This window comes from Ambystoma mexicanum, chromosome 1q, assembly GCF_040938575.1.
Source record: "Ambystoma mexicanum isolate Mex_15411 chromosome 1q, UKY_AmexF1_1, whole genome shotgun sequence".
Lineage (NCBI taxonomy): Eukaryota > Metazoa > Chordata > Amphibia > Caudata > Ambystomatidae > Ambystoma > Ambystoma mexicanum.
In genome coordinates this window covers 317564213-317573639 of record NC_090922.1, presented here as the reverse complement: position 1 = coordinate 317573639, position 9427 = coordinate 317564213, and the positions used below count along the sequence as shown (strand labels likewise).

Genomic DNA, 9427 nt, shown 5'->3' with positions numbered 1-9427 from the left:
ACAAAAATACACTTAGCACCGCTCTGTGAATCCTTTGCACTAGGCTAAAAGTTCCATGAATTAGGCCTTTTGTACTTCCGGAGGCTTCTAATCGTCGAGAAGCTCAAGAGTGTTGGGATAGTGAGCTGAGAACGCTGCGTGGTTGTGGCGCGCAATGGCATTTTAAGCATGAACGAACAGCACGAGTGTGATGACACAGACACAATTTGAAAAAAAAAATCAAAGGCCAGGTGTAACCAGGGCTATTAGCCGTCGCCTTACATGGCATGCACGTGACCGCATTTCCTTGTGTTGAATGTGCTTAGTAATTGCTTGTTGACCTCTGTACTTAGGGTTTTCCTTCCTCAGGACTCTCAGAGAGCGGCACTGTCTCAGCCTGCGGAGTGGCCAGCACAGGAGTGGAAGCGCGGCCAGCACAGGAGTGGAAGCCCGGCAGCACCTAAGCAGGGGAGTGCAGTGCCCAGCTGTCATTCTTGCACGAGGGCACCCAAAAGGTAGGCGAACATTCAACTCAAGCAATGGGTCACCACCAAAATTGTTCCCGACACTTTTTCCATTTTAGAATGACGTACATGTTTTAGGCCCAGGTGTCGTATCACATAAACTGCAGATAAGGAGTGCATTGATACATTGCATGACGGCGCTATTTGGCTCCACTGTGGCAATATGGTACATGAGGGTGGTAGCCTCACCAGGTGACAGGAAACTCGTATAACAAGTGAAACGTGCGATACAAGTCCTATTTAACGCAACCATGTTAACATTGCAGCAAAATAGCACCGAAATCCAACATAGCAAGCACATCACTTCTAATTTTCCCTATATAATATCTAATTTGGCACAAGATCATAGGAATAAATGTAACAGAAAAGTAGGGGTACGTGACCCCAATGGGGATAAAAGGACAGAGAGTTAAATGGGTGGGGTGGGTAAACATGATGGCCCTTCTCAGGCCGCAACGCCTTTGAGTTAATCTGGCTCCCCCATCCCCCCACCCCCCGAAATGTGAGCCAAGGGGAAGGGCTGAAGCCCCATTATTTCAATGACGTTGCGAGAAATCGTGTTTTGTTGGTCAGAGAGAGAGGAAAGAAGCCTTTTCTGAAACCAGCGGCTTTAAAGTGTTATGTGTTCGCGCAGAGAAATGTCTTTGCACAAGCACAGCAAATCTTTCGAGCTGCTAGTTTCAAGATAGGCTTCCCTCACCTCCCAGCAGCCCCCTCCCCACCGATGCAAGCGAACATATAACCACGTTATATGTTCTTTCACATCTGAGGGGAAGGGGCTGATGTGCACACTTGTTGATGTTAATGTGAGAGGATATTTGTACCGCGCACTATCGCCACCAGAGTGGTCCCATGGCGCTCTGGCGGTTCAGGGAAGGGGGGGTGAGTTAGTGGGAACGAGCGGGGAAAAGTGCAAGAGAGCAGTGCTGTGCCTTTGGCCGCCTCCGCCCAGTTAACACCATTCACTGGGCTTGGGATGCTTTCCGGTCGTTAGCCGTCGTGTGCTGTTGAGCGAGTCTATGTGTGGCTTGTTTTGCTGTTGCAGTGTAGTGAAGTTTGTGCAGTTTCTTGTGCTATAGAGTTGTGGTTTTGTTTGGTTAGAGTTTGAGAGGTGTATGCAGAGGGGTGGAATTGTTAGTGGGTTGGTTATTGACATCACTGTCTAGAAGTGATGTACTAAATTTCCATGTTCTTTCTAGATGTGGCGGGTGAATATCGCTGCATTTCTATCTAGATCCAGTACTGGCTGATATTCACAATCCTTTCTATATATGATGCCCACCAATATTCACAACTGTAGCCAAATGTGGCACTGGTCCATTTTTGAAAGTCCTGTCTATATGTGAATCAAGCTAGTAAGTCTAGCTGCGATAGTATTCCCAATGCAGTGTAGACGTGGCACTGGCTAACAGTCGCTATTCTATCTAGATGTTGCACTGGCCGACATTTACAATCCTATCTAGTTATGACGCAGGCTATTGTTCGCCAACTTATCTAAGGTTGGCACATGCTAACAATTCACGATTCTGTCTAAGTGCGGGGCTTGCTATCATTCGCTATTCTGTCCGGTGGTGGCTAATGTTCACAATTCTATCTAAATGTGGTGCTTGTGAGCCTTCCAAATTTGAACTAAGTCTGGCACTTGCTAACATTCACTATTCCATCTGAGTGTGGCACTTGCTAACATTCACTATTCCATCTGAGTGTGGCACTTGCTAACATTCAAATCCTATCTAGATGTGAGGCTGGCTAGTGTTCACGATTCCATCTAAGTGTGTGTGGCACATGCTATCATTCACAATTCCATCTAAGTGTGGGACACGCTAACATTCACATTTCTATCTAGATGCAAAACAGGCTAATGTCTATGATTCCATCTAAGTGTGGCACATGCTAACATTCACACTTCTAAGTGTAGCAAATGCTTATTCACGATCCTTACTAGGAGCAACGCATGCTAATGTTCACGATTTCATCTAGGTGTGACGCATGCTAGCGATCACGATTCTGGCTAAGTGTGGCACATGCTGTCATTCACAATTCCATCTAAGTATTCACATTTCTATCTAGATGCGACTCAGGCTAATGTACATGATTCCATCTTAGTGTGCTTGCTTTTTGTTAGGCAGAGACGTGAGGGAAGCCCTTTCTGAAAGGAGCAGTGTTAAAGGGTGTTGTGTTTTATATCATAATGTATGCATGTGTGCAAGGAGTGTGTATGTAATGTACGTGTGAATGAGTGAGTGGGTGTGTGTGAATGACTGTATGATGTATGGGGGCTGGGTGCGCATGTACATGAGTGAGTGCATTGTGAATGGGATGTCTAAGTGAATGAATGTGTGATTGCGTGTTCGCCTATAAAAGTTACCATTTGATACTTGGGACCCATGCCAGACAACCCTTGCGGTTGAACAGAGGGGGCAGAGCCAACAAGTTTGCATTGGATAGTTTAGAACATGGCCCCTCCCATCACCAGTTAGCCCCCCATGCTCCAAATGTAGGTTTCCTGGTCTAGATTGGTTTTTCATTTTTTTCTCTTCGGCCGAAACAGATTTCTGTGTAAAGGTAACTTCTATGTGACATTTGTTTCCCCTCCTGCATCATTTAGACACTCTGGGAAAAGCAGAGCAGAGATGACCGTTTAGGTGTTTCTGTCGGTGTCCTCCCCGGTTGGACGTTTCATAGTTTCATCGTGCTGAGAAACTGGTCTCCGGTATTAAGCGCGTTAAGAACGAACAAGTATAATGATATCATTAACAGTTCCATACTCTTTCACTTTATAAGTGTTTGAAAGCAAATACATCACGTGGTGCAGAGAGCTTAACGTTTTCCAAAAAGCAAATTCAGGGGTTGGATAATTTTGTCGGATCTGCATTTATGCACCCTAAAGTCTGTGGGAGGTTCTGCTGAACATACCGACAATCTCCCCCATCTGGCACAGAAGGAGAAACATTCCCTGTGAACAACAAATCTACAACACTTTATTTATTAAATGCAACATGAAGATTATAGATGGTTCCTAAAATGAACTCTGTGTTTCGGCCATCAAGGTTCTGCCGTGACTTTCAGGAAGAAAGTCATGGATGTCTAATGTGATGAGCATGTACCTCTCCACTTATTTAACCTACTCCCCCAAAGGCAGAGCAAGCTCACCCCAAACACCAAGAAAGCAGCTCCGAGCCGCCCGAGGCGTTTAACCCCTTCAGTACTGACGGTGTCTAGTTTCTCTTAATTTACATAGGACATCTCTGAGAACCCACGCAGTCGCACACTTGATATGATATGATAGGTTATTATAACGCACTTAATACCCAGAGGTTTCTAAGCACGGACCCGGATTCTAACCTGCGTTGCTCCGTGTCATCTTGCTTCCAAGTGTCGCCCCTGAGCTATCCTCCTGAGACAAGAGGAGTTGTGCTCTAATTCCAAAAGGGACAGATCTGGGAATCTGAAATTAGACGTAACACGCATTGGCAATGCCACCCAACTAGGCTTTTGTATGAGCATGGGAAAGGCACTGAAATAGTGGTATTAACTGGCTATTAATGGTAGCAGGTGCAACATGGCATGAGTACACGGGCATCTAATAGCAGTGCTTCACCAATGCCTAATACTTACTAAAGACACAACTGTTGACTTTGCCAATGCTTGTTTTAACAGGACTTCAGTTAAGGACACGACAAATGCTTAAAAATTGAATGAATGAAGGCAGACCCGGTTAAGGCAGTTTTATTGCATTAGTAATAAGTTTGCATCTCAAGTTAAGTAATGAACTCTCAGAAGACTGCTTTGAAACAACACTGGCAGGCACTTCGAGCACAACATTTGATGATAAGGCTTGATAAAGCTAGCTCAAAGAGATCCCAGGTGGGTGTGTTTTGGGTGGTGAGTGGCAGCAACTGGGTGGGATTGGCCATAGGGATTAGCATGGCCATGGGCAGTCAATGGGTGGGCAAATAACCACACAACTCCTACAAGCTTTGTGTCCCCTCTCATGCTATTTCTTCAAATCTGTACTCTAATGCAATAGTTTCGACTTATAGGTTGCACTAAAGCACTCCCTAATAGCGCAAACTAAAAATGTAGTCTTACTATTAATAATAAAAACGAAAGTAGTGAAACACGATTCCAGTTAGTTCCCATTCTCTTTGACCTCTTCCCAAGATCTTCTGTTATTTGGAAAGAATAGGCAGTGGTGAGTGTGTGGGTGTGTGTACATTTTTGTCTAGCATATGGAGTACATGTATAATCCCATTTGGATCTGAATAGATGTGGCCGGGGCTCTTTTGCAGTCACCCCAATTATCAGCATAGAATACTTGGGTGCATCAAAGACTCGCCGCCACAAGAACGGAAGACTCAGACATGGGGCAAAGTTGCTGTCTTTTATTAGTGAAAACAAAATGACAGGGATCATACCAGATAAACAAAAATCCTCTGGAGTTCTCGTCTTCTAAGCATGTGTCACCCGGTTTTATCCCATTGTGACGTCACAAATCCACGTTGCATCCCAGAAACCTATCAGGCTTTTACATTGATCAGTTTGGGTGATCTCCATATGGGAGCTATAAGGGTTAGTTTTACCATTGGATAGCCATATCTAGTGGCTCTTCCTATGACCTCCTCTGCTAGTATCAATCTACAATGTTGCAGGGTCGCAGAGAGACCATTGGCCCTTGCAACAAATGATATCCCTTCATGAAAGGTGAATTTGTATTGGGTAGAAAGTCTCCTTCCATCCCTGGGACACTGGACGGTTACCAGACTGAGTGTACCCTTGCAATGGGAATGAACATGGAGGTGCAAAGTGTTCTCTAATGTTGCCATCTGTGATCACCTAAACCTGGCAGCGTGAATTCAGTTAGCAGTTGTTCATGGGCAACTTTTGTAACTTTTCACCTCTGCTTCCATGGGACAGTCCTCTTCATTTACCTCGACCCTGTTCGGCTGGGTCACGTGTAATGAGACCACGTAATGAAGCTGTCCTGCTTGCAATTATTTTTAGCCTAATTTTCTGCAGTTGGCTCATTGTCTTGGCAACTGGAACTTTCCGTCTCCACTTGTCCTTGGCTGGTGGCTTGTTTCTGCATGCCTTTGGCTGTAGCAATCATGTCCGCCTTTCCATGTACCCAAAGCCTGTCTGTCCTTTGTCACTCATTTCACAGGCCTATAGCTTCCATGTAATTCCTTATGGCTTCTCCATGCTAGTAGCAGTCAAGCATGTGCAAGCTAGATATATGAATAGTAAAATACAAAAACTTCCGCCTCAAAACTGAGAGCTGGGGGAAAGCTACTCTGATGCGCAACACACAAAATATTGCTCAAATGTTCAACCCAAGAACACAGTTCCTGTAGGGTTTTGCCAATGTAGACCCAGAGTCCCTGATGAGGCTAACAAGTGGTATTACAACAGACAAGGTATGGTTCTACCACTGAGCGGTAGCAGGTAATATTATCCCCACCAAAAATATTGCTGTATAGTGGGGATAATATTAGGGTTTTTTGGGAGCGGGGGTCACGGGGGTGTCCCCTGCTCCTTTTAAAATAACAGGGGGGTTTCCGGGGATGCCCCCCGCAGGTTCCATGCCTTAATATTGCCACAAAAATATGGTGATATTTTTGTATGGCGATATTTTTGCGGGGATATTAACACATGGAACCCACTGCGCATAGACCATTGATCAATACTCTCCTTAATATACAATTTTATCAATAGGTATCAGTATTCTTTCCACTTTTTCGCAAATGAGAGTTTTCAACAGATTCTTCACGTTCAAATTTAATTTCAATTGGTGATTAATATGCTCCTGCCAACACGTGTTTCGACCTTACAGAACACAGGTCTTTTTCAGGGCCAATGTATCACCTTTCTCCTGTTTAAATATTCTAACTAAATGATTGAATGATGTCCAGCAGCTTTCATATAAGCTTGCTGGTACTTTTCCTGGACTTGCGTGGAGTTTGCGTAGGCTTAGCACGTCTCTGCGAGCCGTTGATGGCCTTGCGTGAGATCCCTCGCCGACTGTGGCTTGCGTAGAGGGCTGGAAGGGGGGAACACAAAAAATGGGGAAGCAGTTGCATAAAAAAGTGGGCGTTTCGAGGGACACCCTGCAGGAAGTCCCTTGCACGCCCACAGTTGCACGGCATGAGAGTTATTCATTGATTTGATCACGCAACCTCTCGACCGGGAAATGTCCACGCAAGTCCTTCACCCGAAGGCAGGCCTAAGTGCACTTGTGTATAGGAATGGCAGAGCGGAGGGGGGTTTTCATGTCCAATTTAGGGGTGTTCTTATGCAGTGTATCGGTGTGCAGGGATGGTTTACGGGGGTCACACCGATTTTTCAAGATTTCAACCGAGTTATGATTTTTCATACACATGTTGTCGGGGTGCCGGATACGGTTACGGGGTACCCTGCGCATGGTGTCCAAAATGCAGGGCCTGCTTGTGTGGGTACCCACGCACTGTTTGAAGGGGGCATGTATTCATATTTGCTTTGTGGGGGGGTGGGTCTGGGGCCTTCCAGGCGCAACTTGTAAATACTGTTACTTTGCATAGTAAATTCCATGAATATGCGGTCGTGCGATTTTTATCTGTGCACTTGCTCGGGCAGAGTCTTTTCGGCGCGCGTCCCCTGCAGGATTTCTGCACACATTTCCTTGAATCGGGCCCTAGGATTTCGTCATTGTTTTCTTTCATGAGCAGAACCCATTCTTTGTGTTTAATAAAGTGTTTATGTGAAGCAACAAACCCCTTTCTAAATCAACCTGCAAATCTGAAGCATATCTTTCACATCACTGTCTACCATGCTCTGGTGCTCTCTAGGTTGGACTACTCAGAAGCTCATTGTCTCCCAAGCTCTGGTTCTCTCTAGGTTGGACTACTCAGAAGCTAATTGTCTCCCAAGCTCTGGTTCTCTCTAGGTTGGACTACTCAGAAGCTAATTGTCTCCCAAGCTCTGGTTCTCTCTAGGTTGGACTACTCAGAAGCTCATTGTCTCCCAAGCTCTGGTTCTCTCTAGGTTGGACTACTCAGAAGCTAATTGTCTCCCAAGCTCTGGTTCTCTCTAGGTTGGACTACTCAGAAGCTCATTGTCTCCCAAGCTCTGGTTCTCTCTAGGTTGGACTACTCAGAAGCTAATTGTCTCCCAAGCTCTGGTTCTCTCTAGGTTGGACTACTGTAACATCCTCTTTCTAAATCTACCTGCCTCCACTCTCCACCCTTTACAACTAATCCAGAACAGGACTGCGAGACTTGTCCTTGGCCTCAGGCCCTGGGATTGTATCTCTTCAGCTCTGAAATCCCTTCATTGGCTCCCTGTGCATGCAAGGATTAAATTTAAAACCCTCTGCATTGTCCACAAGGATTTTCTGGGGCCTGATTCCAAAATACCTTCAACAATCCCTCTGTAAATGGCTCCCGGCTCGAGTTCTTGGCTCCTTTACTTCTAACTCCCTCAGGGTCAGTCGTTTTTTGAAGAAACGAGCTGGGCGCTACCCTCTGTCTTCGGCTGGTGCCTCCCTTTGGAACAGCCTCCCGGCCGCCTTGAAACTTGAGGAGAATCATCTCTGGTTCCGGAAGCACCTCAAGACCTTCCTCTTCGCTTCTGCCTTTGCCCCTCTTCTCTTATGCTGATCTGTTTTTCTCTCTCGTCACCGTGCACCTTTCCACCCTCTGTCCTTCGGGCCCAGGTACCTGCTCACCCCCGCCTCCCTCCTGCACTGCCCCCGGGCCACCCCTTGCACTGGGATCTGTATCTGTACCCACAAAGTCCCCCATTCTTCTTCTGCACTTATCAGATACACCCTATCTGACTAATCATGCACTTGCCACTGCTTGATGCACTACCACTTTTCACTGCCTTGACGTATTTATTTATTGCACTTTTTATTTATTCTGCTCTCTCCTCTGAGCCGCACTTTCCACTTCTCCCTCTTCCACGCACTTTCCCCCTTTTCCCTTTCCCATGCACTTGCGCGTTCTTAATGTCACTGGGCCTAGTAAGATCGTTGTTTTTGTTCTTCCTTGTTCCCCTCCCTTTGCTTGGTCTCTCTCTGAAACACTTGTGCATGAGCGCAATACATAAATAAAATATCATATCATATCACTTCATATCTTTATTGAAAGCTGTTGTTGTGCCGGCGTGCAGGATGAACACTCTTAATAAGAGCAAACACTCAATTCACTGAGCTATCTGCATGATTTTCTACATGCTGCAGGTTGTTCCTAAATGCACAGAAGCACACAGAGATAAGTGCTTTGCACAGTTTACAATGAAGTGCCACCCAAAAGGCCAAACATGTCACGCTTACACCAGCTGCAAACAAAAAAGAGCTTTTGCGTGCGTGTGCACCCACACAAACACATACACACATAAAAAACAGCTTCCTACACAATAATAATTCCGAGGATGCCCTGGTAAGTGCCATTGTAGAACATGTTTAGTTTCCTTTTGCCAATGGACACTCCCACTATACAAGCAGTTATAATGTTGGAAAGGTGCATGGGACCAAGCTCACATAAGGTGCCAAGGTCTTTTTTTCAGGCCAACAGTGTTCATTACTGAGCAATAAATAACTGTTTGCTATCTAAGTGTGAAGGCCAGTAGGCCATGGGTTTCAGAGGCAGTGTCCGTGGTGCCAAGGAGATTACCAGGGGTAGGTAGCAGCTCGTGCCCCTAGTGGACGTCCATGTGAATAACCCATAGCGCTTGATATCACATTCTGAACATCTGCTGATGACAGGCCGAGAACCCGGCAGTATGTTCAGTGGTGTATGATTTATTGAAAGGAATGAGTCAGCACGCTGAAAGTGACTACTGTCATATGGGGCATTCGAGCCACAGCGGGCCGAAATGCAGCGCAAAATTGCTGGCTTTGCAAATGTTCACATCGCAAAGTGCACAGTTAACATTTGCGGAAATAA

The 9427-nt window shown here is 45.7% G+C and overlaps 1 protein-coding gene across 1 annotated transcript in view; it reads left to right on the top strand.

Moving 5' to 3' along the window:
- The first annotated feature begins 345 nt into the window (after nucleotides 1-345).
- SLC7A9 (solute carrier family 7 member 9) overlaps nucleotides 346-9427 on the top strand; it is a 659969-nt gene continuing 650887 nt past the window's right edge. The window contains exon 1 of the mRNA XM_069639081.1: nucleotides 346-494. The gene's annotated coding sequence lies outside the window, so the exon portion shown is untranslated. The remainder of the gene's footprint in view (nucleotides 495-9427) is intronic.